The sequence below is a fragment of the Bubalus kerabau genome, chromosome 18 (genome assembly GCF_029407905.1).
Source record: "Bubalus kerabau isolate K-KA32 ecotype Philippines breed swamp buffalo chromosome 18, PCC_UOA_SB_1v2, whole genome shotgun sequence".
Lineage (NCBI taxonomy): Eukaryota > Metazoa > Chordata > Mammalia > Artiodactyla > Bovidae > Bubalus > Bubalus kerabau.
In genome coordinates, this window is record NC_073641.1 from 12,844,156 (window position 1) to 12,857,106 (window position 12,951).

The window sequence follows — 12,951 nt, forward strand, 5'->3', positions numbered from 1 at the left end:
CAGCTGAAAGATATAAGCCTTTCCTCATGGAACTGGAGCTTCCAGGTGAGAAAAAGCACAATAATATGGTATGATGTGTACAGTAAGTCAGTTCTGAGATGGAGGCTGCGGGGAGAGGAGCAGCATCTAACCCAAGGTGGAGAGGGATTTTGGAAGGCATCCTGGAGGGCATAACTCAGGGGTGAGATTTGAGGAACAGATACAAATGAGAGGTCTAGTATCATCATTACAATTAATAATTCATTTCCAAAATAGAGATTTTGATGACTGTAATTGAGTCCCAAAGGGTATAGCCTTTCAGGATGTAGCCTGGGATCATTCCATTCTAGCTGCTTCTTTGAAGAAGGAACCATTTTATTCCCTAACACCCAGTGTGGTCTCCAAAGGACTTTATCCTATTTACTAGCAAAGCCTCAAAGATTAGATTACAACTTGGCCAAGCTCAGGTTCCTGTCCCTACTTTCTATTATTTTTATGTGTAGGACTAGACTGGTCATTGCTGCTTGACTGGGTCACGGTGTCTGTCTGATGAAGGATCTTATCAAAGATGCCTTACAGGAAAGGGGCTCTTTTCATTACTTGTCCCAGCATAACGCTTTAACTACAGTCCCAGTGGAGTAAAAGCTAACTAGATAAGGAACAGGAGGGGTTCCTTCTCCCAAAGCTGAAACATAAGCTTAAGTGATGTTGCCTTATAAGTGGAGCAAATCTTCCTTATTCTGAAAGAGAAAAATCTAATAATAGCCTCACCAGTCTGTGACTTAGAGCCTAGTAACTAGCAGGTGACACCCATTCATGCCCTTTCCTCAAGGAGGCAGTTCAGGTTCCCTCTAGCCCTGGAACTAGTCCTAATCTTAATGGTCTTGGGTCTCTTGTTTTCCAGCCCCACCCCTCCCCCACCCCAGATGTTAGATGCAACAAGCAAAGAAAAGAGAAGGGATGAAGGAGTTGACTTCCAGAGGGGACCAGGAGAGACTTCAGACAGCTGGGCAATGGGGAGAGAGCAAGAGGAGATCCATGAGAAGCAGACACGAGAATTTTACACTGAAGAGTATGTGTGTGTCATTTGATAGTGAAGTGATAGTGATAGTGAAGTCGCTCAGTCGTGTCTGACTCTTTGCAACCCCACGGACTGTAGCCTACCAGGCTCCTCAGTCCATGGCGTTTTCCAGGGAAGAGTACTGGAGTGGGTTGCATTTCCTTCTCCATGTGTGTCTCGTTTAGTCATGTCCAAATCTTTGTGACCTCATGGACTGTAGCCCTCCAGGCTCCTCAGTCCATGGAATTCTCCAGGCAAGAATACTGGAGTGGCCTGCCATTTCCTTCTCCAGGGGACCTTCCTGACCCAGGGATTGAATCCATGTCTCCTGCATTGCAGGCAGATTCTCTACCATCTGAGCCACCAGGAAAGCCCTAAAACTTAAGAGAGCTCTGGCCTAGTGCGTTGGGGATAGGGATTCAGTGAGAGCCTTGTGTTTTTCCCTTTTTTAGTGAGTCTTGGATTCTGTTTTTCTGGCATTTTGTCCAATTGAGAAATACATTAAGTATTTTGCCAATTTTTAATTGACATGAAAATTACAGTAATTTGTGAGAAGAAAGGAGGTTCTCAAGTTATTTTAAAAGTCATTGCAAAAGTATTGCTCTCTTTGATGAGATCTAAGATAGAATCATATTCTTTAAGTACTCTGAAAGGGAAGTAGCAAGGCTTAATGGATAAACAGCAGATTGTTTATCTGGAACCTGTTTCTGTACCGTTTCTCTAACTCTGAAAATAACTCTACCCTCCCATTCTGTTTTTTTTTTTTTTTTTTTTTTTTTAATGGAGCTGGTTGCCCTGATAGAAAGTCCTGAGTGATATGCTCTTATAATGGAGATGTACATGCAGATAGGTTTATAGAAACACTGTGTATATTTACATGAGACTTGGGAAAGGAAACTCAGCCATCAAATGAATCTCAGATGACATCAAGAAGGTAATTGGAGAACAAAAGAGATTGCATTTTTCCTCATACAAATGGGGAGACTAAGGCACAGCAAGGCGAAGTAATCTAGTTGAGGTTCTATGAAGGGCAATGATGGAATTGACATGAACCTCCTCACATCCTGAGGTTTTCCATCAGATTGTGGCACTAACGTTAAATCTGTATGCCATTCAAACTAGTTGACCTTCCTTTTAATTTTTACGCTTCTTCTAAATTTTATTTATTACATGTTGGAACTCATCTCTTGGCTCTGCATTTGAAATTACTTTATGGCTCAAGCTTTGAAGGTTTATAATGCAATGGCCTCCTAATAGCAGGTCAATGAAAAAGACTTTCATTTGGCACTAGTTTCCAATGATCTAACTAAGCCATTTAAAATTTAGCAAGGGATTCCAGTTATATGCTGAAATCCTGTCCTGCTGCTGACTGGCTGAAGGAGTGTTGGCTCCCCAGAGAAACTTCAGGAGCAACGATGACCACAGTCATACTACTTTCGTGGTGGCGGTGGTACATCTCCTGGGGATTTCCTGACACTGCCTCTGTGCCAGGTTTTACATGGCCCTACTTGTTACTGAGGGTCTAAGGGAAATACAGTGAACCCAAGCAAGATGATCTGTTCACTGTCATGGACTCTTTCCACACATCGCTGCCCCTCTGCTCTTCCCTATCCATCCACCACAGTCTGTCAGGGTTGTTCTTATAAAGCCTAGCCTTTGAGAACCTTAAAGAAATATGTCCGTTCATTCATTCTACATCCATTCACAAATACTAGGCACTACTGCATGCTTTGCTCCATGCTAGACAAATATAACATGTGATCCCCATTCACTAGTGAAGTAAATGCCATTGTCTGGGTCAGGCACAAGCACGTAGAATAAGATATAAGAGTGTCCAATGCAAGTATACTGTGAGGTGGCCCAGAGGAAGGAATATGAGAAAGAGCATGGACTTGACTGATGACAGATTTGGGTTCAAATCCCATCCCTGCTGCTCACTGACTCTGTAGCCATAATTTCCTCAAATGGAAAATAGATTGGGGTAGCTGTGAAGATTAAATAAGATAGTGTATAGAACTACTTAATATAGACCCTACTATGTAGTGAGTAGTCAATACATGGGTATACACATAAAATATTAGTACATAGATTATAAAAACAGTAAGAATTTGAAAAGTGGGAACTCATTGTGGGCTGGATGAGAGGAAAAGGCCTGTCAACTGGAAAGAGCTGGGTCCCTGAGGAATGAATTCAAATTAGATGAGGATGGGGTTAGAAGAGGGGCACTCCAGGCAGTTCCAGACAGACAGGAGGACAAAGGTCTGGAGGCAGCAGGAAAGATCTGGGGGGCTTCCTGGGAGAATTCAGAGCTGGGACCCCTGGGGGGGAGCATAGGGATGCAGTGGATCCAGATTTTGGTGAGTGGTAAAGCCTTTACCTCCTCTCTTAGGTAGCCCTTACCGGCCTTGGTGTGCTTCAAAAACTGCAGGCTTTTGAAATGTTTTTGTACAATCAATTCTGCCATGTTTTAGCAGATGAGGGGCAATCCAAGGTATGACAGTCAAGAATCTTTTCATTGTTGTTGTTGTTGGGGAAGTGGAGGAGATACTACATATACTGACTGAGATGAAAGAGCTAACAGGTTAAAAAAAAAAAAAGGTCATGGAAATAAATGAGCATCTGTCATTTTCTTATGGGGTCTCCCTCTCTCCTTCCAGAGGCCCTTGTAAAGTCATGCTGATTTATGACTTTGGCAGACTTATGACATTCTTAACATTAGAAAATTATCCCCTACCCTATTCCCAAAGGGCACAGTGATATATTGTGTTGACTAATTTGTTAGTGTATTTTCTGTTGGGCTTCCACAAGTTAGCTTTTTCTGCTCTTTCTTCCTAATCACATATTGTGGTAAGTTTCCCCAATGCCCAGAAAACCCAAAGGCATTAGCTATCTCCATTACCATTCACAGACGGGCTTAGCTGAATGGGCAGAAACCTGCTACAGCCAAATTGCTATCTTGAAAGAATGATTATGTGTCCTTTGGGAGTTTTGTAAAGTGTGTTTCTTGATAACCTCCTAGAGAAGAGAAGCGATAGTACATTTCCCATCCAGATAGGTATGGAAAGCTCCTTGCAAATGAGTTTCTGAAGTTAGGGGTCAATAATAGCTGGGTCATCTCATTAGTGTTTTTCTTAAAATAAGATAATGGAAATAGCTCAGTTCCCATTGTCCACCCTTAGCAACCCCTCCCTATTTTATTTTAAAAAGAAATTCATATAGCCTTTGGAATTGTCACTGTGACTCCTTAGGTCACAGAGAAACAGCCTACAAAATCCATGGGTTGCAAACTCATTATATATTAGCTGCAAACTGAAGAGAACAAACTTTTGGTGCAAGGATGTTATTTTATCCCCTCTTCCCTCCATGATCCATGTTGTGCAAACAGAAAATAGGAGGTCATGTACCTACTGATCTCTTGGGAGATCAGGCAGAGCTGTCCAAAAAGAACATAGAGGGGATTGTTTTAATTTAAAATTTGTTTGCAAGTTGGTATTATTCCATTTATTTCTTCTATTTAAAATAATTGTTTCCTTTGCTGCATTGACTTCGGGCATAGTGACAAAGAATGAACATTTTCTAATAAGATGTTAAATAGCAACAGTGATTCAGCTTATTGTTTTAAGTACATAAACTATGTTCTTGAGGTTTTCCTATGGGGAGAAAGGGTAATGAAAATGAATGACTCCCAAGCTTGATATCTCTTTGAGAGACGTGGAGATTCTGTATCATTATTGAAAAGATGAGTGCCCTAACCTCATATGCTTCTTAGTGACTCAATACAAACCAACCCCAAACAAGTCAGCAGATGTAACCTGTGATTAAGAAAGAGGCAGCCTGTCTGTTACAGATGTATTCATATTTATTGTGCCATGGGAGAGGCGACCCCGGTGCAGGGGCAGGTTGGGAACTCTACTTGTAGCAAAAACGGTGGGAAAACTCCAGGCAGAGGCTTTAAGATGAACACTACCCTTCTGCACTACGATCCTAAGGAATAAAAGGTGCTTGACAGGTGCTTTCCAAGGAATAAAAGAAGAGGCTCCTCTCTTGAATGTGATGTGGAGGTCATGTCAAGTCTCATTCATGGGCAACATCTGACACCATAGACAGGCATCCCATCTGCCAAAAGATTTAAGATGAAAGAAATTCTAGGGATGAGCCCATTTGAGGAGGGAAAGAAAACAAAATAAAGCAAAATTTTAGAATTTAACTATCTCTTGAATAAAACAAGCCCAAGTTTCAATTTTCTTTTTTTTTAATCATCACTTTTTTCAATTTTGGGGCTTCCCTGCTGGTAAAGAATCACCAGATGGTAAAGAAGTCACCCTCAATTCTTAATTGAAATGATTAGTGCCCTAACCTCATATGCTTCTTAGTGACTCAATACAAAGTAGCCCTGGGTTGTAGGAGACCTGGGTTCGATCCCTGGGCTGGAAGATCCCCTGGAAAAGGGAGTGGCTACCTTCTCTAGAATTCTTGCCTGGAGAATTCCGTGGACAGAGGAGCCTGGCAGGCTACAGTTTGTGGGGTCACAAAGAATTGGATGCAACTGAGTGACTAACACTTTGACTTTCAGTTTTTAACCCCTCAAAAAACAAGGCCTAGTACCTTAGGCCTCTTTGGGGGGAATATTAAGGCTGACTGCTCAGTTCAGTTCAGTAGCTCAGTTGTGTCTGACTTTGCGACTCCATGGACTGCAGCACGCCGGGCCTCCCTGTCCATCATCAACTCCCGGAGCTTACTCGAACTAATGTCCATAGAGTCGGTGATGCCATCCAACCATCTCACCCTCTTTCATCCCCTTCTCCTCCCGCCTTCAATCTTTCCCAGCATCAGGGTCTTTTCAAATGAGTCAGCTCTTTGCATCAGGTGTCCAAAATATTGGAGTTTCAGCTTCAGCATCAGTCCTTCCAATGAATATTCAGGACTGATTTCCTTTAGGATGGACTGGTTGGATCTCCTTGCAGCCCAAGGGACTCTCAAGAGTCTTCTCCAACACCACAGTTCAAAATCATCAATTCTGCGGTGCTCAGCTTTCTTTATAGTCCAACTCTCATATCCATACATGACTACTGGAAAAACCATAGCTTTGATTAGATGGACCTTTGTTGGCAAAGTAATGTCTCTGCTTTTTAATACTCTGTCTAGGTTGGTCATAACTTTTCTTCCAAGGACAAGCGTCTTTTAATTTCATGGCTGCAGTCACCATCTTCAATGATTTTGGAGCCCCCCCCCAAATAAAGTCTGTCACTGTTTCCATTGTTTCCCCATCTATTTTCCATGACTCTTAGGTTGAGTGTTATATTTGGAGCTGATTATTCCATTTTCTTGGAATCTTATGTCAAGAAGCTCTTGAAACAATTTCTCAAGAACATACCTTGGTCAGTTTTCCCGATTTGTCACATCCTGGTGCCAATTAACTGTAATCTCTTTGATTCTCTCTCTTTCTCTTTTCTGGGTGTGTGTGTGTGTGTGTGTATGTGTATGTGTTGTTGTTTAGTTGCTGAGTCGTTTTCGACTCTTTGTGATCCCATGGACTGTAGTCCACCAGGCTCCTCTGTCCATGGAATTCTCCAGACAAGAATACTGGAGAGGGTTGCCATTTCCTTCTCCAGGGATTCTTCTGACCCAGGGATGGAACCCCTGTCTCCTGCATTGGCAGGCAGATGCTTTGCCACTGAGGCACCAGGAAAGCCCGTGTATGTGTTTACATGTGTGCTTTTTTTTCTCCTCCTGATTACTTTTCTCTTATTTTTATTTTCTGCTGCTCTGTTATACCAAGCCTTAAGTTATTTCTCGGGCTGCAATCTGTCAATTTTTGCCCATCAGAACATATCTTAATACCACATCTACAGATTCTATCCGCCTGCAATGCAGGAGACCTGGGTTCGATACCTGGGTTGGGAAGAACCCCTGGAGAAGGGAAAGGCTCTCCACCCCAGTATTCTGGCCTGGAGAATTCCATGGACTACAGTCCATGGGGAAGCAAAGAGTCAGACACTACTGAGCGACTTTCACAAAGATAACATCCCACTGTAATTAGGAAAGGTGGCCATGCACCACAGTTATAAGAAGAAAGCAGATCCCCTGCTACATGTGCCGTGACCTATTCAAAACTGTTTGTGAGTACCATTTGATGGAACTCTTGGAAAACAATTGGATAATATCTATTACACTGGAAAATTCACATACATTTGACTCGGAAATTTCATTGTTAGGAACTTATCTTTCTGATATTGATCTGCAATACACAAAGATATACATAGGAATTTCACCAAGCATTGTTTGGATAAGAACAAAAATTAATCAGACTTAAATATCTTATAAAATAGGACTAAATAAGTAAAACATGAAACACTTTTACAATGTAATATTAAATGCTAGTTAAAAAATCTATTGAGGCTGATATAGAAAGTATGGATTATGTGATTCAAAAAGTTTCAGAATTATTCATATAAAATGAGTTTATATATATTCAGAAGAGTGGCATAAAGTAAATACATGAGTCCATACTGATATAAATCAATAAATAAGGAAGGAAGGAAATATTTTTCTCTTCAGAAGAAGGATTCCAAGTAAAAATGTAGGTATCACTCCCTCAAAAGGCGGAGCTTAATTCTCTTTGCCTTGAGTGTAGGCTAGACTTAGTGACCTGCTTCCAAAGAATGGAATATGGAAAGGGAACAATTTTAACATTACAGAGGAGAAACTTTTAAGACCTTACCCTAGCCAAGTGGTCAACAGTCTTATCGCCAGTGATAAGCCATATTGATAGTATCTTGATAAGTGAAGTGAAGAAGTGAAGTCGCTGAGTCGTGCCTGACTCTTTGCGACCCCATGGACAGTAGCCTGCACCAAGCTCCTCCATCCATGGGATTTTCCAGGCAAGAGTACTGGAGTGGGTTGTCATTTCCTTCTCCAGGGAATCTTCCCGACCCAGGGATTGAACCCAGGTCTCCCTCATTGTAGACAGACGCTTTACCATCTGAGCCCCTTGAAATCGTGTAATGACAAGGGCAATTCAATTCTGTGGTTTTCTTCTCCCAAACCAGTAATACCTGTGCAGTCATGAGAAAAACACCAGACAAATCCAAACTGAGAGACATTCTAAAAAATATCTGACCAGTACTTCTCGTAACTGTCTATGATAATGGAAAAGAAAAAAAAGGAAAGACCGAGAAAACAGAGCAGAGGAGATTAGGAGAGATGTCAACTTAGTGTAATCCCAGGGTGAATTCTTCGAACAATAAAAAGGATATTTGTGAAAAAATGAGTGAAATCTCAATGAAGTCTGTAGTTCAATTAATAGTTATGAATCTATGCTAATTTCTTAGTTTTGATAAATGTACCATGATTTTGTAAAATGTTAACAATAGGGATACCTAGATGAAGGGATATATGGGAATTCTCTGTGACTTTTCTATAAATCTACAATTATTTTTTAAAGCTTATCCTCAAAAGGCAAGGGAAGGCTTTGATAACATGCACATGCACAGAATTTTCTGGAAGCTAGCCAAGAAACTGCTAATACAGTTGACTTCTAACAAGTAGGATTATGGGCAGAGCATGGGAAATGCAGAGAAAGACAGAGAGAGACAGAGACAGAAGGAGACCAAGAAGGGCAAGGTAGGAATTTTGCATTTTCTCTTTTACCATTCTTCATTGTTTGATTTTCCCCACTATGTTTGACTTTTATATGGCTACCATGGTTATCAAACCACACTCATTCCACAACACTCTCAGCTCATCTTTTCAAAACAAAAGAGGAGACATTGTTTTTAGCCATTTTGCTTAGGAAAAACAATGGTCATATAGCTTTGCACAATGAAATTAGCTTAATATCTATGCCTGCCATATAATGAATCTCATACCGTGCATCTCACATTTTAAGGTTTTAGTGTCTCCTCAGATTGTCATTTATCATAACATTAGTTCTAAGGGAACAGTTCTTCAAATCAACAATCCCCCTTGCTAGACATTTATTCAAGCCCAAAACATTGATGTTCTATCCCTCAAGATTTTTTAAAGTTGACTTTTACATTTAGATTGCCATACCCAATTCACTGTAGTAATAACAGAAAAGTTGTTAGTCTACATTGGCATCATCTTGAGGTTATGGATTGTTTCAGCAGAGGAGACCTCCGTGAGAATCACATCTAATTAATTGTGTGGGCGGAGGAGAAAATGATTGTCAGTTAGAGGAAGTTAAACTTCTAGCTATCTAGAAAATGGTAAAAATAGATCATGAAAATGAAAGCTACTTGATACAATTCAGTTCATAAACAGGAGTCAATCAGAGACCACTTTTCCTGCCTCCTCTCAAGATGCAACTAAGATTGTATTGTTCAAGTAAAGAATTGGTTCTGGGGTCAAGAATTTTGAGACTGTGCATGAGAAAACTGGTGTACACACCTTGCCTGATGATTAGGCTTGATAAGAGAAGAAGCATATCTGCTCAAGGAGAAGTTAGGAGGAAGGGAATAATACTAGTGATGTCTCACTCCTGTGTAGATTAATAATAGTTATATGGAGGTAGGTTGAATACAGAAAATTGTTGTGGCGTTTGGCTAAAATCAGTGAATTGTGCTTGCTACTCTGAATGATAAAGTTCAGAAAATCAACAGATTGTTTTCTCAAACACAGACTTTGTACAGATTTGTCAAGTGTTCTTCACAAGTCTAATTTTGTTTTGCTTTATTTCTGTTTTATGGTTTGGACAGATTCTCTTTTGTTTCTTAGTTTCTCTATACTTAAACTACATCTCTAGAAACTGGGTCTCTGTTTTACCATTCTGACTATCTCTGTTTAGTTTGTAAACAATTAAGGAAACCATTGCTATGGTTGAATTTAGGTCTACCATTTTATTATTATTTTTGTATTGTTTCTTTGTTCTTCCTTTGTTTTCTTCTTTTGTAGTATTTGCATTATCTTTAAAATGTTTATAATCATCTACTGTATTTTTAGGTTATACCTCTTTACACTGTTTTTGGTGGCTATTCTAGAGATTAAAGGGCTTCCCTGATAGTTCAGTTGGTAAAGAAACCACCTGCAGTACAGGAGACCCAGGTTTGATTCCTGGGTCAGGAAGATCTAACTGGAGAAGGAATAGGCTACCCACTTCTGTATTCTTGGGTTTCCCTCGTGGTTCAGCTGGTAAAGAACCTGCCTGCAATGTGGGAGACCTGGGTTCTATCCCTGAGTTGGGAAGATCCCCTGGAGGAGGGCATGGCAGCCCACTCCAGTATTCTTGCCTGGAGAATCCCCATGGACAGAGGGGCTTGGTAGGCTTCAGTCCACAGGGTCGCAAAGAGTCAGACATGACAGCGACTAAGCACAGCACAGCACATACCTTGGAGATATTGTGGGTTAGGTTCTAGACCACTGCAATAAAGCTAACGTGACAATAAAGCAAGTCACATGAAGTTTTTGGTTTCCCAATGCGTATAAAAGTAACGTTTATTCTATATTATAGTCTACCAACTGTACAAATACTTCATGTTGAAGAAAACAGTGTATATACCTAGTTAAAGATGCTTGATTGCTAAAAACCGCCAACCATTCATTTGAGCCTTCACTGAATCATAATCTTTTTGCAACAGTAAATATCAAAGACCACAGATCATCATCATAAATATAATAATAATGAAAAAGTTAAAAATTTTTGGAGTACTACCAAAATGGGATACAGAGATGTGAAGCGAGCAAATGATATTGGAAAAATGGCACCAGTCGACTTGCTTAAGCAAGTTGTCAGTTGTTGCAGGGTTGTCACAATGTCTTCAACTTGTGAAAAATGCAGTATCTGTAAAGCGCAATAAAACAAGATATATCTGTACTTAACTTTTCACAGTCTACTACTTAGAGTTAATATTCTACCACTTCATATAAAATGTAGAAACCTTGTAACTGTGTGAGTTTGTTTTCTGCCTTCCTATCCTTTGTGCTATAATTATTGTATGTATCATCCACATACATTATGAGACATGAGACAATGTATGTGTTTCTTGTAAATACTTAGGCATTTCACAGAAATAAACGGAAAAATGTCTTTTGCATTTACTCAGATATTTAACCAGGTGTAAACCACTTCTGACATTTTATATTCCTTTTTGTACAGTTGAATTTCTTTCAGCTTTTCTTACAGTGCAGATCGGCTAACAATAAATTCCCTTAATTTCTTTTTTAAATGAAAATGTCTTTGTCTTTATTCTTGAAAAATATTTTCACTGAATATTAAATTTAGGGTTAATGTTTTATTTGTTGTATTCTCTTCTGTTTTCTAGAATTTCCAATGAAAAGTCATTGAGTTTGCATCCTGGCTTCCCTGTGTATAATATATTTTTATTAGACTGCTATCAGGATTTTCTCTTTTATCTTCGGTTTGGTTTTCAGCAATGTGACTCCAGTGAAACTTCCTATTTGGAGTTTGCTGAGCTTCTTGGACTGGTCAAGTGAAGTCTTTATCCTAAATTTGAAAGATTTTCGGGCATTATAGTTTTGTTATTTTTATTTTTTTTTCAATAATAGAACTATTTTATTCAACACATGAACGTACTTATTTTGTACAACACGCATTTCTTTCTTTCCTCTGCCCCAGGAAGCCAGCGCTCTAGAACCCCATGTTTATAAAAACACACTTTGGCAGCTATTATGACAAGGTGAAAAAAGTGCAATTCTGAAAGTAACAACACATAACCAAAGTGGGGAACAAAAAAAGGCAGAGGTGAGTGGGCCCAGTGCTGCTCATCTTCTCTCAAGAGGAAACAATTTAAGAATAGAAACTCTTGAGCATTATTTAAGCAGTACTGCCCAACTCTCTTGGTAGCATCTCTCTTTCAATTCCATTTATCTTGATGTTGTAACGAACTAATCTGTTACTTCTTTAAGAAATTCTGCCCTGGTTTATATCCTTTTCAGTGGCCCATATCCCTTTGAGCTTCAAAAACACAGAAGTCGCTCAGTCGTGTCCGACTCTTTGCGACCCCATGGATTGTAGCCCACCAGGCTCCTCGGTCCATGGGATTTTCCAGGCATGAATACTGGAGTGGGTTGCCATTTCCTTCTCCAGTTTTGTTATTTTTAAATGTCTATTCTGTCTCTCTCCTCATGAAATTCCAATTATACATATGTAAGACCTTTAATTCTTCTTCTTCTTCTTTTTTTTTTAATTTTATTTTATTTTTAAACTTTACAATATTGTATTGGTTTTGCCAAATATCAAAATGAATCCACCACAGGTATACATGTGTTCCCCATCCTGAACCCTCCTCCCTCCTCCCTCCCCATACCATCCCTCTGGGTCGTCCCAGTGCACCAGCCCCAAGCATCCAGTATCGTGCATCGAACCTGGACTGGCGACTTGTTTCATATATGATATTATACGTATTTCAATGCCATTCTCCCAAATCATCCCACCCTCTCCCTCTCCCACAGAGTCCAAAAGACTGTTCTATACATCAGCGTCTCTTTGGCTGTCTCGTATACAGGTTTATTGTTACCATCTTTCTAAATTCCATATATATGCGTTAGTATACTGTATTGGTGTTTTTCTTTCTGGCTTACTTCACTCTGTATAATAGGCTCCAGTAATTATTCTTCTTCATGTCCATGAGTCCCTGAGAATCTTTTTCGTTTTCCCCAGCTTTTTTCTTATCTGTTTTTAGATTGGATTGTTTCTATTTATCTGTCTTAAAGTTATCTGATTCATTTGTATTTTTCCATCCTACTACTGAACGTATGCAGTGGATTTAAAATTTTTAATTATGGTGTTTTAAGTTGTGGTATTTCTATTTAGTTCTCTATTAATTAAAAAAAAATAGCTTTCATTTCTCAGCAGAAGTTTCCTAACTTTTCATTCACTGTGATAGTATTTTTCTTTATTTTGGTAAGGATCATTTCTTTATATGGTTGGAATT

At 39.6% G+C, this 12,951-nt stretch overlaps 1 long non-coding RNA gene across 1 annotated transcript in view; it reads left to right on the plus strand.

Annotated features, from left to right (window-relative positions):
- LOC129632988 (uncharacterized) overlaps window positions 1-11,232 on the plus strand; it is a 69,476-nt gene extending 58,244 nt beyond the window's left edge. The window contains exon 4 of the long non-coding RNA XR_008704786.1: window positions 10,636-11,232. This is a non-coding gene — a long non-coding RNA (uncharacterized LOC129632988). The remainder of the gene's footprint in view (window positions 1-10,635) is intronic.
- Window positions 11,233-12,951: the final 1,719 nt, after the last annotated feature.